We start from the raw sequence: 24,549 nt of genomic DNA on the forward strand, positions 1-24,549 counted from the left end.
AGTTAAGTGTCCGACTCTTGATTTCAGCTCAGGTCATGATCTCATGTTTTATAAAATCGAGCCCTGTGTTGGGCTGTGTGCTGACAGCGTGAAGTCTGCTTGGGACTCTCTCTCTCTCTGTCTCTCTCTCTGTTCCTACCCTGCTCACCCTTACACATGCTCTCTCTCTTTCTCTGTCTCTCAAAATAAATGAACTCTCCCCCCAAACACAAAAAAGATATATATTCAATGTAAAGAGTATGAAATTACGGAAGTCAAATAAATGTTACCCAGAAATAATTACTGTTAGAATATTTTGGTCATATTTTAGATACTTTCATATATAATGTAGGAAGAATAGTATTATTATGTAGATTTATAATATGAAATGAACTGTCCTTAGTGCTTTCTGTACATTACTTAATAACCACACAATACCATGGAGCAGGCAATATTATTATACTCACAACATAGAAAAGGACCCAAATCCTTGCAAAGCAAAAGTTACCTAGATTACATAGTTGATACTCAAGAATCATCCCTAAGCCTCTGAATCAAACACTAACTGTGCAACAATACACATTAAAATGCACATTCGTGTTAACATGTATATAGTTACTTGCTACATACATGCAGTTTTCACACAATAACCGAAGTTTAAAATTTAACATCAGGGGCTTCTGCTTCCAGCTATGCTGGAATAACTGGTATTGGCCTTATCTCTTCACATTTAACAATTATAAAACTAGACAAAGTATATGAGGTCAACTTTTCAGGCACTGGACAAAAAGCAGTACAGGACTTTGAGTCTTATGAGAAGAGAAACAAGTAAGGTGAACCCTATGTTTTACACTGGCTTTTTTCATGGTGACACTGCCCTGCCCATCTTGTGTGGATGAGGAGCTCAAGTGGAGAGTGAAAAGTGGCAATCTCACTGATTTGAGAAGGAAGAGATTGGAGTTTGTGGCTGTTGAAGCAGCTGGGATTTATGGGACAGTATGCCAACAGAAGGAAACTGAGCAAAGGGTGTGGACATAAATCAACAGGTATGTTCCCTTAAATCCTTAACTGAGACTGTGCTGTTCTTGCATGAAGCAAATTGAGTCTGAGAACTGAATAGAAGAAGAGAGGTCAGACAGAGCTGGAATACGTCAGAGTTCCATCCCAACCAGAGAGGGTAAATGTTCCTAAGTTCATTTATCATTCAGAAGAGACCTTGGAAGAGTCAACCATTAGGAGTAATGATCACACACTGAATTGAGAGTCACTCATAAGAATGAAGGAAAAATTGAAATAGCCCCAGCTTAACAAAGCATAAAACCATGCCTACAAAGGTGAAGTAGGTCTGCCAATAATTTAATTCCTGGCAGCAAACTCAGTATCATTTAGAGAAGACCGTGTAAGCCAGACTTCTTAAAAAGAATCAACCATAATGTCTACCATATAATAAAAATTATAAATAATGCAACACAGTAAGAAAATGTGACCCAAAATCAGGACAAATCAATAGAAGCAGACCCCATTTTACTCAAATGCTGGAATTAGCTGACAAAGACTTTTTAAAAGCAATTATTATGCATATTTTATGGACTTAAGAGAACTCAAGGAGTAAACAAGAAATTCAGTAGAAAAATTGAAATGAGAAGAAGAACCAAAAGCAATGTCTAGAATGTAAAGGAAAATCTAGAATATTTGAGATTTTAAAAATTAATAGGATTAACAGCTGATTGAACAATATAGAAGTAAGGTTCAGTGAACTTGAAGATGGGTTGACAGAAATTATCCAAATTGAAGATCAGAGATTTAAAAAGTAAAACAAAATGAAAAGAGTTTCAGCGACTGGTGGGACAATATAAAATGATAAAAGATTTAATTAGAATTCCAGAAAGAGTAAAGAATGAGAAAGAAAAAAAATATTTTAAGTAATATTGCCCTTCCCCCCCAAATTTGATGAAAAATATGAGCCTACAATGCAAATTTAGAAAATATTAGGCTGACAAAGTAAAGCAATTAAAGGTAAACAAAAGCCCACTGAATATGTTACTAGTTACACATTCACTATAAAATTGTTAGGCTCTTTCAGGCTGAAGAAACTTAGATGGAAAATAAGATTTACAGGAAGGAATAAAGACACTGGATATGATAAATATGTGAATAAATATTGCAGACTATATTCCTTTTATTAGTTTGGGGAAAAACAACTGATTGCTTAAAACAAAAATGCAAACAGTACAGTGTAGAGTTTACAACATGCAAAGAAGTAAAATCATATGAAAAATAGCCCAAGCAGATGAGAGTAAATGGAATTACAGTGTTGTAGTTTCTACATTTTTACAATAAATGATGCAGTATTAATAAGTAGACTGTATTGCAGGTACACTGTAATAAGTCAGGGATGCATTGATTTAATCCCAAGAGCAATCACTAAGAAAAACATTTTTTAAATCGAAAACCAAAGAAGTTAAGTTAAAAAGATTGATTAAGGAGAAATGAATCAAAAGCAGTTGGGGCAAATACAAAACCAATAACATAATGATAAACTTTAAACCCAAACATATTAATAATTACATTAAATATAAATGGACCACACACACCAGTTAAAGGGCAGACATTGTAAGCCTGGATAAACAAGCAAGATTTATATATGCTGAATAGAAGATTCACAGTTTAAGAACTGATAAGTCTTAAAGTAAAAGTAAAGGTAAAAGGATAGAAAAATATATTACATGCAAAAAGTAGTCATAGAAAGTATAGCACAATGATCAAAAGCACATTCATCAGGAAGGCATAACAATTATAAATGTTTATGCATTTGATTTTAAAAATATAAACTGACAAAACTAAAATTAGACAAATAGGTATTCATAGTTGGATATTTTAATACATTTCTCTCAGTAATTTATAGAAAAATTAGAAAAATCACATATATAGAGAAGATTTTAACAACATTATCAATATTTATTGCAAATTGACATTTATAGTACACTCAACAATGCAGAAAACAGATTGTTTTCAAATGCAGAAGAAATGTTTATTGAGAAACACTATATGCTGGGCCAACTTTCTATACTTGGGTCACAACAGGATTAAATTATAAATCAATAACAATAGGGGCGTCTGGGTGGCTCAGTTGGTTGAGTATCCGACTTTTGTTTTTGGCTGAGGTCCTGATCCCAGGGTTGTGGTATTGTGCCCTGCATTAGGCTCTGCGCTGAGCGTGGAACCTGCTTAAGATTCATTCTCTCTCTCAATCTCTCTCCCCCCACCCTTTCTTTCTGTCTCTTTGTCCCTCTCCCCTGCTTGTATACTCCCTCTCCAAAAAATAATTTAAATAGAAAAAGAAATCAATTATAATATAACATTTAGGAAAATCCCAAAATTTGGAAATTAAACAGTTTTTGTAATGCATGGGCTAAAGAAGAATCAAAAGGGAACTTAGAAAATAATTTAAACCAAATGATAATGAAAATGCAACATACACAACATACAAATAAATGCTTAAAGAGAAGCTCAGAGCTTTAAACAAAGGTTATTAAATAATTGATACAAGCTTCTACCTTAAAAAATTTTTTAATGCAAATTGTATCCACATAAGAAAGGAGGAAATAATACAGATAAAGAAATCAATGAAAACAGACTATAACATAAAGAATATTAGCAATGCCAAAGCGGATAAATTTCTAGTAATAACGGAAAAAAAAGTAACAAAACTTACCAATATTAGAAATGAAAGACAGACTAGACTTCACTACAGATCTTATAGATGCAGTGGATAACAAAAGAATATTATGAACAACTTTATGCCAACATATTAGTCAAATTAGATATAATGAAAATAAATTCTGGCAAAATATCATACCAGCAATAAAACAGGAAATTGTAACCCTGAATAGTCTAATATTTATTAAAGAAATTGAATTTGTAAGCAAAATCCTTCCTAAAAGGAAAACTTATGATGCAGTTGGTTTTATTAGTAAATTCTATCAAATATTTAGAGAAGAAATAATGTCAAATGTAACAATCTCTTAGTAAGTACAGAAGAGGGAACACTTCTCAGATTGTTTTGAGAACAATGTAGCTATAATGTCAAAACCTGACAAAGACATTAAAAGAAAAGAAAATTACCGATGAATGCCCCTTATAAACATTGATACATATATTCTAAAAAAATATTATTAAATTTCTATGATTAATACATTGTTAATCAGATTCCTAATGGCTTTTTTTTTTTAAATTGAGCTAATTCTAAAATTTATTTGGAAATAATAGCCTTGTATGGTCAAAGTAATCTGGGAAAAGAACAGTATCAGTGGAATTACAGTATCTGATTTTAAGGATCATTATTATAAGGCTACAATAATCATAACAATGTGGTATTGACATTAGATAAGCAAACAAATCAATGGAGTGGATTACAGTCCAGAAATGTATGTGTTCAATTAGTTTTCAACAAAGGCACCAAAACAGTTCTATAGAGAGTGGATAATATTTTCAACTTTTGATGTTGAGACATTTGGATAAATTTAAAGAAAAAGAAAGAATTTTGACCTTGTACTTCATACCATAACAAAAACTATTTTGAAATGATTATAAGCACAAACATAAGCACAAAAGTCATAAAACATCCAGAATAAAAAAAAATGCAGAATATATTAGGAATCCTGGAGTGGGCAAAGATTTATTGGAGATAACAAAAATTAATAAGGATAAAATAAAATGTTATAAAGTGGGCCTTATTAAAGTTTCAAACTCAGAAAATAAAAAGAAAGTAAGAAAATAAAATGTAAAGGCATACCACTGATTGGGAGAAAATATATGTAATATGTCTGACAAAAGACTTGTATCCAGAATGTATACAGATCTCCTACAAATCAATTTTTTTTAAAGGGTAAATAACCTAATAAAAATAGGAAGAAGATTTCAATAGATGATTCACAGAAGAACCTAAGCAAGTGATAAGTAAGCACATGATAAAGTATTCGACATCATTAGCCATCAGGGAAATGCAAATGAAAACAACACTGAAATAAGTTAAAAATAAGGAAAGGGCAAACAAAAACAAAACAAAACAAAACAACAACAACAAAAACCATTGAGATATCACTTCACAACCAGCTAGAATGGATAACATTAAAGACTCAACACCAGGGGCGCATGGGTGGTTCAGTTGGTTGAGTATTGGATTCTTGGTTTCAGTTCAGATCATGATCTCACAGTTCTGTGCGTTTGAGCTCCGCATTGAGCTCTGTGCTGGCAACATGGAGCCTGCTTGGGATTCTGTCTCTCTGTGTCCCTCCTCTGCTCACGCTGTCTGTCCTTCTCAAAAATAAATAAATTTTAAAAATTAAAAAAAAAAAAAAGACTCAACAAATGTTGCCAAGGATGTGAAACAGCTGGAATCCTTAAATATTGGTCATGAAAATTTTTACACTTTGGAGAAAATGTCTGGCAATTTCTTATAAAGTTCCATATGTACTTGCTGTATCTACTAACAATTCTTAGATATTTTCCAAAGGGAGGTAAAATATGGATCCACAAATATCTTATATAAAAACAACTCTATTCAAAATAATCCAAAAGAAAACAATCAGATTTACAATCAGGAGAATTTGTAAACAAATTGTGGCATATTCACACAATGGAGTACTCTTCAACAATAAAAATGAATTAAGTACTGATACATGTAGCAAAATGGATAAATGTAATTATGATGGACTAAATTGTTTCCCTTGCAAAATTCATATGTTAAAGCCATAATTCCTAATGTAATCGTATTTGGAGATAATGTTTGGGGGAGGTAACTAAGGTTACATTTGGTCATAAGCGAAAAAAAATCCTACCTAATCCAGTAGGACTGGTGGCCTAAGAAGAGCAAAAGTGTTCTCTCTCCTCTCCTCTCTTTCTCTGTCTCTGTCTCTCTCCCCCCCCTCCCCTCCCCTCCCTCTCCCTTTCTCTCTGTCACTCATTGTGGGTACTGTGGAATGGCCATGTAGGACATAGAAGTTGGCTATCTGCAGCCCAAGGAAAGATCTCTTTCCAGTTATTGACCATGCTGGCACTTTGATCTTGGACTCTCGAGCCTCCACGACTGTGAAAAAATAAATTTAGGTTGTTTAAGACACCCAGTCTAAGATATTTTTGTATGGCAGCCTAAGCCAACTAAGATACGCATAAACATTATGTTGAACTAAAGAAATCAGACACAAATGATCACTTACAACTAATTTAATCATAAGAAATTCAAGAACAGGGAAAACTAAGCTATGATGATAGAAATCAGAACATGATGGGCCGGGTGAGGGATTAGCATGAAGAAACCTCCTGAGGTGATAGAAATATTTTATATCTTGAGTGGGTTGTTCATTACATGGGTGTATACATTTCTCAAAACTGATTGCATTGTGCAGTTAATATCTGTGCATTTAACTAAAATTTGGATTAAAAGATAACATAGCAATTTTCACATATAAAAATTGTGGCTGCACAATGTTACATCATGAGAATACTCCAGGAGTCAAAATTAAACTTGACATTTGTTATTGTTTCTGAAATGAAATGATGGTTGAATTTCATGTAAAAGCATATGAGGTATGAAAAGTAATTCAAAACAATCATATGGGCACTTGCTACGGAAATGTCTTATAACCATGACCTGGTGATTTGCAAAAATGTGTGTCTGTTGTAAGCATGATGTTTAAATAATCCTGAGCAAAAACAGAAATTGTCATTTTAATTTCATAGTAGCATTTCAAAAGGCAGAATTTGATCTTTGATGATAAATTTTCTAGTTTTGAAAATATGTACTCTTCCAATGTGGTCACACTGTCATTTTTTTGATATACTGAAATTCCCTTTCCCACCAGTGTGCCTGTGACATAAAGAATGAAAGATAGGGAAATTTGGCCTGAAAATGTACTCATTGTCATCTGAAAATGTGTAGTACTATAATGTGAATGTGATTATATTCTTTTTAAAACATCTTTATCAAGATACACAACATGACATAAAATCCACTCATTTAAAGTGTACATTTCAGTGGTGTTTTACAGTATTCAGAGTTTTGCAACCATCCCACAATCCAAGAACATTTTCTTACCCCAAAAGAAACCCAGTTAGCAGTTCACTCCTTGTCTCTCATACTACTCACTCCCTCACCTCTAGTCAAGCATTCATCTATTTTCAGTACCTACTGTCAACATTATGTATAAGTGGAATCATATACTATGTGGTCTTTTGGGGAGGCCTTCTTTTATTTACTATAAAGTGTACAAGGTTTATCAATGTTGTAGCATTTATTAGTACTTATTCCTTTAAAAAATAGATTTTAGGTTCTAGAGCAGTTTTACATTCATAGAAAATTGAACTTAAGGTACATATTTCCCATGTATTAACCCATACATGCACAGCCTCCCCTACTGTCAACACCGTGTACCAGATTGATACATTTATTATAATAAATGAACCTACATCGACACATTACTATCACCCAAAGTCTATACTTTATACCTGGGTTCATTTTTGGTGTTACTGTACATTCTATTGGTTATGAAAATGATAATACATGTATCCACCATTATAACCATACAAAGTAGTTTAACCACCCTTCAAATCCATGCCATTTTGCCATATGCCATATTTGTGCCTACTCCTCCATAAGCACCAGCAACCGATAATTCTTTTATTTTCCCCATAGTTTTGTCTTTTTGCCAGAATGTAACACAGTTGGAATACAATACAATATGTTTATAGAGTTTTGAGATTGACTGCTTTCACTTAGTAATATAAATTTAATATTCCTCCAGGTCTTTTTATGTCTTGATAGCTTATTTCTTTTTGACACTGAATAATACTGCACTGTCTGGATATAGTACAGTTTATTTATCCATTCGCATACTTGAAAGACATCTTGGTTCCTTCCAAGTTTTGGCAGTTGTGAATAATGCTCCTGAAAATATCTTTGTGCAAGTTTTTGTGTGGACATGGATTTTTCAACTAATTTGAGTAAATACCAAGAAGCATGATTGCTAGATTGTCTGATTAAGAGTATCTTTAGTTTTGTAAGAAACTGCTGAACTATCTCCCAAGGTAGCTGAACCATTTTTTATCCCACCAACAAGGAATGAGAGTTCCTTATGCTGCACATCTTCACCACCATTTAGTGTTGTAAGTTTTTTTGGATTTTAGCCATTCTAATAGGTGTGCAGTGTTATATCATTGTTTTAATTTGCAATTCTCTAATGATATATGGTGTTGAGCACTTTTAATATGCTTATTTGCCATCCATATATCTGTCTGTTCAGATCTTTGACCTATTTTTTAATTGCATATTTGTTTTCTTTTTGTTGTGTTTTAAGAGCTCTTTGTATATTGGTAACAGGCCTTTATCAGATGTATCTTTTGCAAATATTTTCTCCTAGCCTTTCATTCTCTTGGCATTGTCTTTTGCAGAGTAGAAATTTTTAGTTTAACCAAGTTCAGCTTCCTAATTCTTTATTTTCTTGATTCATGGATCATACCTTTGGTGGTGTATTTAAGAAGGCATAAGCTCCAACTCAATTAAGGTTTTTTTTTTGTGTTATCCTTTAGGAGTTTTATAGTTTTGAATTCTGCATTTAGGTCTGTGATCTATTTTGAGTTAATTTTTGTGAAGGGTGAAAGGTCTATGTCTAAATTCATTTTTCTGGAGGTGGGTGTCTGGTTATTTCAGTACTATTTGTTGAAAACACTATATTTCTCCATTTTGATGCCTTTGCTCCTTTGTCAAAGATGAGTTAACTACAGTCAGGTGGGTCTATTTCTAAGCTATTTTGTTTCACTGATCTTTTTGTCTGCTCTTTCATCAATGCCACATTGTATTGATTGTTTTAGGTTTATGGTAAGTCTTGAAGTTGAGTACTGTCCTCCAGTTTTGTTCTTCTGCTTCATCATTGTGTTGGCCACTTTTCCCTTTCAATATAAACTTGTGAGTCAGTTTGTAGAAATCCACAAAATAACCTGCTGGGATTTTGATCTGGACTGCAATTGAATGTGTAGATCAAGTTGGAAAGAACTGACATTTTGATAATATTGAATCTTCCCATTTATGAATATAAAATACCTCTCTATTTAGTTCTTTGATTTCGTTCATCAGAATTTTGCAGTTTTTCTCATGTAAATCTTGTACATACTTTGTAAGACTTATACATAAGCATTTCATTTTTCAGGGGCAAATGTAAATGATATTGTTTTTAATTTCAAATTTCACTTGTTTATTGTTATTTAGGAAAGCATTTAACATTTGTGTACTAACTAGTATTTTGCAGCCTTGCTATAATTGCTTAGTAGTTCCACATTTTGTTAGTTGTTTCACATATTTTACATAGATGATAATGTCTGTGAACAAAGACAGTTTTGTTTCTTCCTTCCCAATCTATATACCTTTACTTTCCTTTTCTTATAGTAGCTAGAATTCTAAGTACAGTGTTAAGGATTGATAGTAGAGAACATCCTTGACTTGTACCTAATGGTAGTGGAAAAGCTTTGAGTTTCTCACCATTAAGTATACCTTAGGCTATAAGTTTTTGTAGATATTCTTTCTCAAGTTGGGGCAGTTTCCCCTCTAATCCTAGTTTATTGAGAATTTTTATCATGAATGGGTGTTGGATTTTGTCAAATACTTTTCTGCATCCCTTGATTTGATCGTAGACTTTTTCTTTTTTAGTCTGTTGATGTGATGAATTATGTTGATTGATTTTTGAAGGTTGAACCAGCCTTGCATACCCAGGATAGGCCTCCCTGGTCATGGTTAATAATTATCTTGATACATTGTTCGATTCAATTTGCTAATACTTTGTTGAGGATTTTTGCATCTGTGTCTATGAGAGGTATTAGTCTGTAGTTTTCTTGTAATATATTCATCCATTTTTGGAATTGGGGTAATACCACCCTCAAACAATGAATTATGAATTCCCTTTGCTCCTATCCTCTGGAAGAGATTGTAGGAATTGGTGTAATTTCTATCTTAAATGTTTGATAGAATTCACAAGTTAAGTCATCTGAATCTGTTTTGGAAGATTGTTGATTATTGATTCAATTGTTTAATAGATACAGGTCTACTCATACTGTTTCTTATTTCTGTTTTGTAAGTTTTGGCAATTTATGTCTTTTAAGTAATCAGTCCATTTAATCTAGGTTACCAAATTTGTATTCATAGAGTTATTCATACTATTGCTTTATTATTATTTTCATGCTCATAGTTCCTGTACTGATATCCCCTTTTTCATTTATGATTTTAGTAATTTGTGTCTTCTTTGTTGTTTACTTTGTTAGCTTGGTTAGAAGCTTATCAGTTTTATTCAGCTTTTCAACAACCAGCTCTTGCTTTTGTTAATTTTTTTTCGATTTACTTCCTGTATGAATTTTACTGGTTTCTGCTCCAATTTTTGTTAATATTTTTTCTTTTCCTCACTTTGTATTTAATTTGCTCGTCTTTTTCTAGTTTCTTAAGGTAGAAGATAAATTATTGATTTTAGAGCTTTCTTCTTTTCTAATATATGTACTAAATACTATAAATTTTCCTCAAAGCACTGCTTTTGTTGCATCCACAAATTTTGCTAAGTTTGTTTTCATTTTCATTTAGTTCAACTTATTTTTTAATTTGGGGAGATTTCTTCTTTGACCTATGTGTTATTTAGAATTGTGTTGTTTAATCTCCAATTATTTTGTGATATTCCATTGTTTTTCAGTTACTCATTTCTAATTTAATCCCATTGTGGTCTGAAAGTAGACATTTCATTTTCTTTATATTTTAAATTTGTTATGTTTTATGGCTAAGTATGTCATCTGTCTTGGAAACTTTTCATGTGAGCTTAAGACATTGTTGGGTGAAATAGTTAATAGATGTCAATTATATACAATTGATTGATGACACTGTTGAGTTCAACTATGTCCTCACTGATACCTGCCTGCTGGATTTGTCAATTTCTGATAGTATGGTGAAGTCTCCAACTATAACAATGAATCCAATTATTTCTCCTTGCCATTTTTTCTATTTTTACCTCATCTATTTTGATACTCCATTGTTAGGCATATATATATTAGGGACTATTATGTCTTCTGGGAGAATTGGCCCTTTTATCATGATGTAATACACCTCTTCATCCCTGATAACTTTTCTTGTTCTAGAGCTTGCTCTAGGTTGGTGAGTTTTTTCTCTCAACATTTTATTTCACTTCATTTTTTTCTTGCTTATGTGGTTTTTGAGAAGTGGGAAGTAATTCATGTCTTTGCTCTTCTCTAGGTAATGTGTTTTAGTTTTCCATCTGCATACATTCAAGATTTTTTTCCTTATCTTTGATTTTCTACAGTTTAAATATGATATGCCTAAGTGTAGAGTTTTGGTTTTTGGTTTGTTTTGCTTTGTGTTTTGGACCTTTATCCTGCTTGATATTCTCTTAAGCTCCTTGGATTTGTGGTTTTGTGGCTGAAATCAGTTTTAAGGAAATTTTCAGCCATTAGTGCTTCAGATAATTCTTCTGTTCTTTTTTCTCTTTCTTCTGGTATTCTTGTTATGCATATGTTACACTTTTTGTGGTTATCCTATAGTTCTTTGATATTCTGGCATTTTTTTCAGTCTTTTTTTTCCTTTAGTTTTCTGTTTTGGAAGCTCCTAATTAACATATCCTCAAGCTTATAGATTCTTTCCTCAGCTATGTCTAGTTTATTAAGGAGCCCATCAAAGGCACTCTTCTTTTCTGTTACAGTTTTCAATCTCTATCATTTCTTTTTCATTCTTTCATATAGATTCATCTTTGCTTAAATTGCCCCTCTGTTCTTGCATGCCATTTTCTTTATCCATTAAAGCCCTTTGCTTCTTAGTCATACTTGTTTTAAATTTCTGGTCTGATATTTCCAGCATCCTTTCATATCTGAGATTTATGGTAGGCCTTAAAGTTGGGTATTGTCAGTCCTCCTTTGTATTGTGTTTAGTCTAGATCTGATGCTTTTTCTATCACTTGGGATTATGGTTTTTTTTCCTTTTTAGTATGTCTTATAGTTTTCTCCATGATGCATTTATTAAAAGGAACTGTGGTAAATAAGCCTTTAATAATGTAGTGGTAACTTTTGGGGTCAGGAGAAATATTCTATAGTTCTCTGATTAGATCTCAGTTTTTTAGCAAGACTGTGCCTCTGGACTATGAAATTTACAAACGCTTTTCTTTCCCCTTGCTCTCCCCAATCCATTAGATGGGGACAGGATGGCTACAGGACACTGGAGTTTAGTATTTTCCGTTCTCCATTTAGAAGGCTAGAGTGTGCTAGAGTTGGGATTTCTCTTCCCCCCAGGACAATTAGACTCTTAAAAAACTTAATAGTTTAGGTTCTGGCAAAATATTTCTTCCAAAGGCAAGCCTTGTTAAGAACAGAATACTCTGGCATATTTCAAGATGGTTACTTTTCCCCTCCCCCTGCCAGAAGCCTGAGGGGATTTTTCCCATGGTATTAGCTGTGAGAAACTGGTAGAGCTCCTGGAAATAAAACTCACAAAAGTGTTGGTTCTCCCTCTTGACAAGGTCCCCCTGGAGTTTTTAATTTTCAGACTTGTCCAGCCAGAGCCTCAGAAGTTCATCAATTACTCATCAAGTACACAGGTTAGGTATTCCTGTATAGGCATTGTTTCCCATAGAGGCTTCTACTTAAGGGTTTCTGCTCCAGAAAAATTGTGATTCTGTGTACCTGCCTGTCTGTCTATCCAGTTCTGGGGGCAGTGGTGCCATACACACACAAAGACCACACACACACACACACACACACACACACACACACACACACACGCATAATCTTTTTATCACTTTAGTTCAGTATTTCTGTGCCAATATTTTTTTTTTTAGTTTTGTCCCTTGTTTTTAAAATTTAAGTTCAGAGGCTTTTTTTTTCTAATTGGACTTACTCTATTTACATTTATTGGATCTGAAAATATTTGGATTTATTTTGCCATGTTGTTTTGTGTTTTATATTTGCTTTGCTACTTTTTCTTTTTCTTTTTCTTTCTTTCTTTCTTTTTTTTTTTTAGTTTTTGTTTGTTTCACTACTTTACTTCCCCTCCATAAGTTTTTACTGGATTGTCAGTTTTTATTAAACAATTTAAAAGAGGTTGCATGGTAAAGAGAATGGCCTGTGGAGTTAGAATGCCAAGATTTAAGACTCCCAAATTCACTACTTAGTAATTGTACAACCTTGACCCAGTTATTTCAGCCTCTCTTTTTTGCAGTTTTCTCATTTGCAAATCGAAGATGACAGAGAATTGTTGTGAGGGTTAAAAGAGTAAATATGTAAAGTAGTTCTTAGTACATAGTAATAGTAAGCCTTATGTGAGCGTTTGCTATTATCCACCTCTCCTTTTTTTTTTCTTTTATCCTTTATTCTGGTGAGATTGATGCATTCTCTTTATGTTCTTTAGAATTTTTAACATACATTTTTGGCATAACAAAGTCCAAGTGTAATCAGCATCTGTAGCCTTCTGCTTAGCAAAACTAAAATTTTAGAACATTTGCTATTAATTTTCCACCTCCATATTCCACTTTATTGTTTTCTAGGATTTTAGCTCTACCCTGTGTTTAAATTCCCCAGAGCTTGTCAGTATTTGCTTTCATAGTCAGTGCTTCTTTAGATTTGCCAACATATTTTCCATTATCTTTGCTCAGCTTTGTTTCTTCCTTCTGGATTCAATTTCTTTCTTTCTGAACAAGATTCTTTAATGGTTGTTTTCCTTAAGGTTTTTATAGCTGCACACTCACTCTTAAATGATAGTTCAGTTAGGTGTAGACTTCTAGGATAGTGATCATTTCTTATCAGGATTTTGAAGACATTACTTTGAAGACGTCAGTTTGTCTTTTCTGTATGCATGGTAATGTCTTTTCCTTTCAGTGACTCTTGAGATTTTTCTCTTAGTCACATTCTATCTTCCACATATCTTAATCTCAAATAGTTTTTAAAATAAAATGTAATCATGAAATACTTCAAGCATACGAAATTATGGAAAGTAATCACACATACATAATGTATTCATCAATAGATTTAACAAATTTCATCATTTTGTTGTATTCACTCTTAATAGTTTTTAAGAAACAAAAATTGCATATACACAGCCAAGTCTTTATCCCATCCCCATTGTTTCATTTCTTCCCCCTTCTTCTCCAGAGGTAACTACATTGATAAAGTTGGTCTGTATTCTTTCATTCCATGGCTTTATATTGTAAAAGATGTACCAGTAATAATGTGCAATTTTAAACATTTATGTCTGTGGTGTTATATTGTAAATACAATTCTGATAGTTTCTTTTTTTTCAATTAATTTTATGTTTTGAAAATGTATCCATGTTGATACACGTAGATATAGTTCATTCAGTTTAGCTCCTGCATTCTATTGTATAAGTATTCCAAAATTTATTTACCCATTTCTGTATTCATTGGTTTCTGGATTTATGCTATTACCCTCAGTGTTGCTATGAATATCCATATCCTGTCTCCTTGGGCACTCTCTCTGGAGTTTCTTTGTGATACACATCTAAGACTGGCACTTCTGGGTCATGGGTGTTTGTGTATACGCAATGGTTTGTATTTTACTTAATTTGATGTTAATTTCTCTGGAGTCTGGGAGAGTGGTGCACCATTTAGGTCCATTTCTGAATGTGCAAAGGCATTTTACTTGTCATAACATCTAGGGGCACTACTGGCATTTAGTGTGCAGGAGCAGGAATGTGAAATATCCTGTACTGTACAAGATTGTCCTGGGTACTGAATAATTTTCCTACTTAAATTGCAGTGGTGCCCCCATTAAGACTTATGTCATTACTCTAGGGTATGCACCTAAGAGTGATATGGCTGTTTATACAATATGGTATAAACATCTTCAATTTGGCTCAGGTTGCCTTATTGAACTCCAAAGTGATTGTACCTATTTATTGGCTTAATAGCAATTAACAAGTGTTTCTAGTTTTCTACCACTTTTGACTGTACATGATGTTGTCAATTTCAAAAAAAAATTGTTTTTTGACTATATGAGGTAGGTGATAGATTTGTTAATTAACTTAATTGTGCTAATCATTTCACAATGTACACATACATTAAATCGTCATGCGGTAAGCCTTAAAAAATGATGTACTACCTAAAAAGTTTTGTTAATTTGATTATGAAATAACTCACTACTTCAAATATTTTCATTTTTCTGATAATTAATGAAGTTGAATTATCATATTTTCTATTTCCTTATTATCTCTTTTGTGTTGTGGATGATTTCTTTAGATATGTTGTCCCATGCTGTCTGATTGTAATTATCTTGTCCTTTGGCATACTTACTTTCAATTATTATATTTTTCATACCTAGTAATTTTATTTTCTTTTAATTCAAATATATTTGTTTTTGTCATTTTCCCCTGTATTTACCACTCTTTTCTTATAGTTCCTGAATGTTCTTTTTCTTTCTTTCACATTTAAAAGAAACTTCTATTTAGTCTTTGAAGTTAATCCATCATCTCCAGTTTTTAGGGTATTAATTCTCCCTTTGTTTTTGCTTGTTTGTGCTCCCTCATGGTAATTTTTAATAGTTTTATAGTTTTTAATTGTGACCTAATTTGGTAGGGAATGCAATCCATTTAGCATGGGCTGTGGAAGCACTCATACTCAGTGCTATTTCTTTTTTCTTATAGGACTGTAGGAGGATTTCTCAGTTGAATTTTCATATTAATTTTTCAACTTAGGCTTTCCTCGTCCTTTGGACATATAAACTAGGACTTTACACCACCATGTAGTATATGTTTGTGTTTCCATTTCTTTTTTTTTAAGTTTATTTGTTTATTTTTAGAGAGTATGCAAGCACATGTGTGCAAGCAAGTGGAGGGACAGAGAAAGAGAAGGAGAGAAAGAATCCTAAGCAGACTCCATGCTGTCAGTGCAGAGCCCGACATGCAGCTCTGTCCCACAAACGGGAGATCATGACCTGAGCCAAAATGCTTAACTGAGTTGATGCTTAACTGACTGAGCCCCCCAGGCATCCCTGTGTTTCCATTTCTAATGACTTCTCTTTCGCTGATTCCAAGAAGAATCAGTGGATGACAAGTTTCCTTGCCACTTTTATGGGTAAGTAGGAGAATTTTTTTGTCCCTGTTTCCGGACACAGTTTAATGTAACTTACAGCTCTTTGGAGTTCTTAACTTTATTCAGAAGACTCCATTCTAGCTCCAAAATTTACATGAGCTGAAGGCTTCATCCCTTTTTTTCATAAATTCCTACCACTGGCCTAATGGCCTCCCTATCCAGTCCTAGAACTCTGTAGGCTATGTCTTTAGACTAGATTTTTTTGTTAGATTTGTTCTTCTTTATTTCTGCTACATGAAGACTTCATTTCTTTTAGAATATATATGAAGTAATTTTATTTTTTATACTTTACTTAGCATTTCTGTATTTGGGATGACAGAAAGCCTTTTGTAACATTCAATTAGCCAAATTGGTGGAAACTCACATTGTCTAATTTGAATGAAATCCAAATACTAGTTTTTAAATGCAACAAAAATACATAGAGAAATATATAAAAATTATTAGTTTTTATCAAAAAAGTAGCGAGCATTATATATGTCATTTAATTTTTGAAAAACAAATTGTTAAAAAATTGCATAAATGTATATGAGCTATAAATATATAAATTAACATACAGGTATCTATCTCTACTTCCATGCCTTAAACCAAACCACTATCTATGGTTAATTTAGGGGGGCAGAATTAAGGAGGGAGGGAAGTTTTCATGTTTCTACTTTATATAATTCCTTATTGTACGATTTTGTACATAGGCGTTTAAACGAGAAAAAGATGCTAAAACTACTAGTAATTATAAGATGAAGTGTTCTGTAATTTTCCTGATTAGTATTTTGATAGTTACTAACAGTGAAAAACCCTGTAAGCCTAAAAGACAGATTGTGAACTTGTTTCACTGACTGCTGTGTAATGGGGAAGTCTGGAAGTGCAGGCAGCCTCAAAACTGACCCCAGGATCTGGGTGCAGGAGCAGGTGGTGGACCAGGAGGAGACCGGGTCTTGGATGCCTGCTGGAGACAAGGACCACATGAATCAGACTGAGTGTGACCACCCACGGAGGAAGTCAGTATCGGCCTGTGTCCTCTCTGTTATGTCAACCTTATGGCATTTTGAGCTTTTTATAGAGGGCTACAAAGTTCTTATGAATTTTAAAACATTTATAATAATGCAGGTTGTAGGTATGATAGATACCATCCACAAATGGCATTTAAAGGTCAATTGAATTTCCCTCTCACAGCACACTCTGTTCAAATTTGGTAGCCACATACTCTCTTTGTAAAGTTTTCATTCTTATTCGATCTTCCACAAGCCATATTTGACTTATCATAAAATAAGGCATAAGAATGTTCACAATAAACTTTCCTAAACCTAAATTTATTACTTTGACTCTATTTATAGATCATTTCTGCCACACATACAACCTACGTTATTCACATCAACACACAAAATGTGTGTTTTATTGAATTTCAGTGCATTGATTGATAGAACCAGAGGAAAAAATTCTTCTTGCTTTCTTTACCTACTAATTGAACAGTACTTTAGACTACGTTATTTCCCTGAGGGTAAAGTTTGCTAGCTTCTCTGTTTTGTAATTAACTCATTACCCATTTATATTTGGCATTTGCCTCAGCACTTAGTTCTAGGCAAATAATTTTACACTGAAAAATCCATTAACCTTCTCTGTGGGGGAATCATTTTCTTGCAAATTAAATTGCCTAATTAGCTGATCCTTTGGAAACTGATTCTGAACTTGATCCCCAAAAGGTTAACCAAAATATTTCTACTTTTAAAATAAGCTACTTAAGATTACTTTGTGAAGATACCATATTCAAATTACTATTAGACTAACAATGAGGTTATTTATCCTGGAATTAAGTGACCCATCGAAACAAAACAATATATTTAGTTATCTAGTTGGTACGTATTTGCTATATGCCCACCCCACCTAGATCTTGTATGAGTAGAAAACCGCAACCTTGCATGTGGACTGCCGGAGGTGCTTTGATGTCCTTATAAATAACCTTGCCATAGAACAGCCCCCATAACAAAAAGTGTGACTTTATGATATCAGCTTTCTACACCAATAAGGAATAAATACACTTCCCAAGGTGTGATTGAGAGGCATTGTTATTCAGGGAATATTGTGACTTTTCATCATGGTTTCTACTTAGTATTCAATCTAGAAACAGGGATATTTTCCTATATGCTGTTTTATTCTAATGGATATGAGTGATGGTGCCTTTCCAGACCAGGTGCTCATAGCAGAAACATAAGAATATGGATGGCAGGGTTGTTGGCAGTCAGAGATAAGAGGCTAAGAATTAACAACAGATGCGGGTTAGTAATGAAATGTTTTAGAGTGTTCTCTACCTTGGTTTTTGGCCACTTGAATAAAATGCCCTTATAACTAGAGAAAAAAGAAGTGGAAATTTTCCACTGAAAATATGAACAGATGCTAAAATGCCTGTGGTTCAGAAAGTGCTTCTTTAGGAATCTGGTTCTCATCTACTGGTCCACATTTCTGAGTTGTGAAATTTTTATAAATGAAAATTATAGGAGAGTAGATGAGAATTATACATTAGCCCTCAGTATTTTTATTCTGAGTCGACACAGAACAAAATGAAGTGGTTCATTATTCAGCAAACATAGGTTGTTTTCAAAAATTTTTAAATGTTTATTTATTTTTGAGAAAGGGAAAGAGCACAAGTGGGGGAGGGTCAGAGGGAAAGGGAGATTGAGGCTCTGAAGTGGGCTCTGTGCTGACACACATAAGCCATGAGATCATGAACTGAGCTGAAGTCGGATGCTGAACTGACTGAGCCACCTAAGCGCCCCCAGCAAGCATAAGTTTGTGTAGACAACTAATTTAAGAGTGAAGTTAGAAACTAATTATTCTTCACTTTATTTGGGCTTTGGGTCTAAGTTTGATGACTAACCTGAAATGTAAAAATCAAAAAAAATTTCCGTTGTTTAAATTTTAGAAAGCATATTAGTTTTTAAACTAATTAGTTTAAAAAATAAAAAGCTATTCATTTTTTAAAAATTAATAAAATGCACCTGTTTTACAATAAGTCATTTTCACCAAGCTGAAAAGAAAATTTCTAACCATGTGGTTTCTCTTTTGTCCTTCTCATAGAATGTAACAATGTGTAAAATTTAATTATTTGAAAATTTTTCATAATTGTTAGGAATATGGTGGTAAGGGAAGAATGAGAGAGAAGAGGGGGGAAGGGAGGGAGAGAGAGATAGATCACACCAGCACAGGAAAATTTTGTCTTCTAGCAAAAAGAAACTGTTAAACGTGAAAATAAACTAATTCTCTTTGTGATTGTGTTTGGATAACAGTGCCAGTCAAGGTTTATGATAGCATTTCCAGTTACCTATTTAGGCCATTGACTATATCATGCCCTGTGTTAGGTACTGAAAATACAGAGCCAAGTAAAGTGCAGCTCCTACTTAAATGTAACCGTGGAGATAAAGACAAAAAAATTTTTTAATATATAGCAAACCCATGCGTTATATACAATATCAGAAGCATGTACAAGATAAGATGTGATTCGTGGAGGGGACGATTGACTCTTTTAGTGGGAGAATCAGGGAAGGCTTCACAGAAGAAGTGATAGATGGACAGGGTTTTGACTGATAAAGCTGGGGTTTCTTGTAAGAAGATTGAGTGGCGGAGGTTACACCACTAAGAGCAAACACTAAGTGCTGAATTAAAAGCAGTGGTGTGTAAAACAAAGTAAGATTACATTGGCATGTTTGAAGTTATTCTGATGGTTATGGGAATCAGTTGATTAAAAGGAATTACTGCTTTTGGAAACCAGAGGTAACATTGCAAGAATCCAGATGAGAGATGATGATTATACTCAAAAGGTGAGGAAGGTAGAAGAGTCTGGAACAATTTCCACATATCTGGCCTCCATGAGTGTTGGTGTCACCAACCTAGAAAAGGAATATAGGGAAAGTAACCAATTTTTAGTTTTTGAATGAGAAATAACTTCATGTTAAAACAAGTTTTAAAGTGTTTTTTTTTTTTACATTATCTGTAAATTAAAAGGCATATGGGCAAGTCTGTAAGTTGACGGTGGGGTCTATGAAGAAATGGGATAGGAAATTTAGTTTTGCAAATTAAAATTGCTTAGAGAGAGCTTTAAAGTAAAAATAGGAGAGATACTAGTGCAAACTTGAGAAATGGCAACATTAGTCTTATGGCTAAATACTCATTTTTCCTTAGTTGTCACAAGTGACCTGTCTTAATGCAGAAGAATCATGTACATGAAAAGATCATCTGGATTTATTTTTATTCTTACATGTCTACAAACATCTCAGCTTAAAGAATTAAGCCCCAATGTGATTTAGGTAGGAAATTAAACACATAGCCAGGAACTTTGAAGAGTTAAGAAAGTAGTAGTTTTAGGTGAACAGTTAAAACATGCTTAGTGATATATGCTATCATCTAGCAAGAATGTGATGCTATGGGAACATCTGGGTAAGCTCCACATGAATGAAAGAAGGTGGAGTGCAAAGAGGAGGATTCATGGAGCTGATGATGGAACAGAGTCTCTGAAAATCAAATAGTTGCAGAGAGAAAATTAAGTTTTAAATGAGGACAACAGAGAACAGGGAAGTATTCACACTGGGTTGTTCACAAGGCAGGAGACAGATCATTGAAAGTGATGAAGCAGACAAGTTGGCTGAGATCAGATAATGAAGGGCTTTGTGTTTCACATCAAACGGTGTGGATTTTCTCCTGCACTTATTGGAAAATTATGGAAGGTACATATATTTTTTTTCCATGAAACTTTAGTAATTTGTTGGAAAAGCATTATGACCAGAGATGAGGAAAAATACACACATACGCATACATCTACAGAGAGAAACACTTCACACATACACACTAGGGGAAAGGAACATGAACTTTCATTTCTGACCTTATGTTCATTTAGTTTCATATCAGAAAAAATGCATTAAGTTTTATAGTCCTACTTTCTGAATACTTTAATTCTAAATATTTGCCTTCCACTGTCCTATGCTATTTCCTACTTCGCCCTGACACTGGGACCTAAATTAGCGATAACAGACTTATCTTCATTTAACTATTTGGTAGGGTGAGAGCACAAAAATGAATCTGATACTTGGGGAACATATTCTCTTTTGTGACTTTTTATCATGTTTTAGCTGCTCTTTTAAGTCACTAAAAGGATTTATTTTTATTCCGCATTCAATAAATCATTTCTGCAGTCTCGCCCTATGGCACCAATGGTGCTAGGCACCATTTGTCAAACCTCTGTGCCCCTGATCTTTGGAAGTTGGAAGGAAAATGTATAAAGTTCAAACACATATAGAAACAGTGGTGGGGGAAACAGAGGAGACTATGAGGAAAAATAACCTGATTAACCTTAAAGATACTGGGGATACATTGTGCGCCATTTCTTGTAAAAGGCTTTATTGCATAGAGATGGAGGAAAGGGGAGGGACAGCATTTGGAGCAAAGTACCTTGATGCATTACTATATTGTGTAAGTTATTTGTTCATGTTTTTAAGTGCCTGTGTCCAATCAGACTGAGAGCTCCTTCAGAGTAAAGACTTGATCTTTGTTGTTTTTCTATCCAGTAATTTAGCATGGCATCTGAAACACCATTGGTATTCTTAAATACCTGTCAAATGTTGGCACATTAACATTTTCTTAAGGAATTTAAATTTCTATTCATACCCTAAACTTGATAGTTATGCGTAATTGCTGGACCTGTATCCAAAACTGCATTTTGGGGCAAATCACTGTAACTTTTTAAAAGATACATTTCCTGAATAGCACAGTCCATTTTGGTTTCTACAGTATTAGCAAAGTGATGCCTTTCAAAGCTGTGTGAGACTGTTGTTTTGGGGCACTGTTTAGCCTACACACAATGGCCGGTATCCGTCTCATCTACGAAGACTGTTTGACCCATTCTTATACCATTTTAATCCTCTACTACCACTGCCACTGCCACGTCCTCCATACTGCCATTAATAAACCAGGTTTCAGAGAACTAATCTAACCCGGTTAGATAGTCAGGGAAATGCTTATAAACAAGAAACTTAATTAAAATACTATTGATTTCTTATTCAAAGAAAGAAGTGTATCATCACATATGAAATGAGCTCTAGGGCCCTAGCTCCCTATATTTTGAAAAGCTGGTCTTTCAGATTTTACTCTTGTGGCATCTCTAAATATTCCCAGCTGTATTTACAGAAAGGATTGAAATTGAGTCAGGAAAATCAAAACAGTAAAGAAATGCTATGTTTATTGGAGCCATAATAAGAAACGGTCATATCCATGACCTTAACAAAAACCTGTGGAAGTTTAAAAACACAAGGTTTAAAGAACTTTTTACAAATGTTTTCTTTTTCTTCAATGGGGTGGCCTGCAGATCGCAGTGCCACAAAGGGAGAAGGAGAGCTCAACTGGAAGCCAGGTGGGAGATTTTGGAAGGCTCATGTTTCAGGTTTGAGATTATCCACTCGAGAGAGCTAAAATTAAAAAAAAAAATAATAAAAAAGACATATTAGCTCCATCAACACTCAGTATGTGCCTGATGTTATATTATTGTACATTGATACTTAAACAATAAAACAAAGTTTCTATCCTTAAAGCTTCTGCGGATTAGTGAGGAAATGGGTATGTAATTGAATAATTCTATTACGTGGTGAGTGATATAACAGAAGCATGTGCAAATATCTAGGGGGAATTGAGAAAGGAGTGAATAACATTGTCTAAAAGAAAATGAAACAGATATACAGAGGAAAGGAGAATTACTAAACACAATTTAGCTTCAGAAAATCTGCTAGGAACTTTCTACACATTATTTAGTATGGACTGGCTAAGACAAAAGCATATCTGAAAAAGAAGTACCTGTAATTTGTTTATTTAAATTTCAAAGTAAAATTGCTACGTTATGTAACTATGGAGACTGCATATCCTTAACTAGATAAGTTTTCTGTTAACAGTTTCTTAGTAAGAAAACATCTCTATGCCATACATTTGGTTAGTGTGATAGAAATGCCATGTGTATATTTTTTTATTTCTGAAGTTTTTTTTAAAAATGAACAAAAACTCCAGTTTTCATAAACTTTGCAAAATGGCATTTGCAGACAATATCCTTCTCTTTGAAATAGGGACTATGCTATTTTAAAAGAATGAAAATAAAATATAGTTGATCTAGTTATAAACTCAGTCAATTGAAAAAAATGATATCTTGATTACATATTTTGTCATCTTCTCTCTCTGGACTGCTACCTTTGAAGTTAGAAAAGATCCCAGAAGGCAAAAAGGAACTTACTCCCTCAAGATGCACCCTGGAAAGTGTCATGTTTACATGATAGTAAACCTCTGGTTTTATGTGTTTTGTATGTTAGGCCTAAGTGTGGAAGTGGGCCTAGCCTAGAAATGGAAGCTGGGAGCTAGTGGGCTAGTTGACAGTCCTGCCCTTGCCATGGGTCCCGTGGCCTTAGGCAAGTTGTCTCATCCTGGGACCAGCATCCTTAGGGTCCTTTCCTAACAGAAGAGGATATTGTTATCTGAGAGAAAATGGTACCAGGAAAAGATCGCTTAAAATGAATTCACTTAAGATGGTGTGAACAAATTCAGAGTTAATACTGGAGAAAAGTTTGACTAGAATATTTCCTAAAAGATTAACAATTATCTTTAAAATTATGTTCTATTTTGCTTATAAAATTTAGGTTACTGGCCCACTGTGTATTCATTCTTAAAATAATGACTGAGTTATATGGACTTTTTTGGCATGGTCACTGTATCCTTCATTGACATTTAATTTTTAAGCACTTTCATAGAAATGGCCGGTTTTGCCAGATTATCGGGAGGCTTCAGTACTTTTTCTAAGGTTCTCTTTCAGTGTTTTGATTTTCAATTACTCCTCTTCTGAAGTCCCTACGGTCTCACCTTTCCTATCTGTGTTTTCCTTTTCCATTGTTTAACTGGTCCAAATCTGCCCCACCCTCATTTCTCAGTGGCTGAACACAAGACTCCAGGTACCCTCTAGTCCACTCCCAGCACTTCTCAGTATACTATATTTCTTTAAGGATTTTCAATTTGCAATTTTTCACTGCATTGCCAGGTTCCAGCAAGACTGTGATTGAAAAGATGAGAAATGAGGTGCCATGGCTGTCTCAGTCAGTAGAGCATGTGACTCTTGATCTTGGGGTGGTGAGTTCAAGCCCCACATTGGATATGGAGCCTACTTTAAAAAATATAGGGCACCTCAGTGGCTCAGTTGGTTAAGCATCTGACTCTTGGTTTCAGCTCAGGTCATGATCTCACGGTTTGTGAGTTTGATCCCAAGGTTGAGCCCTGTTCTTAGCTGACAGCATGGAGCCTACTTGGGATTCTCTCTCTCTCCCTCTCTTTCTGCCCCCCCCCACTGTGTACTCTCTCTCTCTCTCAAAATAAATAAACTAAAAAATGAAAGTTTTATATGTACATAATATTTTTAAAAAGAACAAGG

The 24,549-nt window shown here is 33.9% G+C and overlaps 1 protein-coding gene across 1 annotated transcript in view; it reads left to right on the forward strand.

Annotated features, from left to right (window-relative positions):
• CF2H8orf34 (chromosome F2 C8orf34 homolog) overlaps positions 1-24,549 on the forward strand; it is a 400,043-nt gene that overhangs the window by 174,896 nt on the left and 200,598 nt on the right.

Source organism: Panthera tigris, chromosome F2 (assembly GCF_018350195.1).
Source record: "Panthera tigris isolate Pti1 chromosome F2, P.tigris_Pti1_mat1.1, whole genome shotgun sequence".
Taxonomy (NCBI): Eukaryota; Metazoa; Chordata; class Mammalia; order Carnivora; family Felidae; genus Panthera; species Panthera tigris.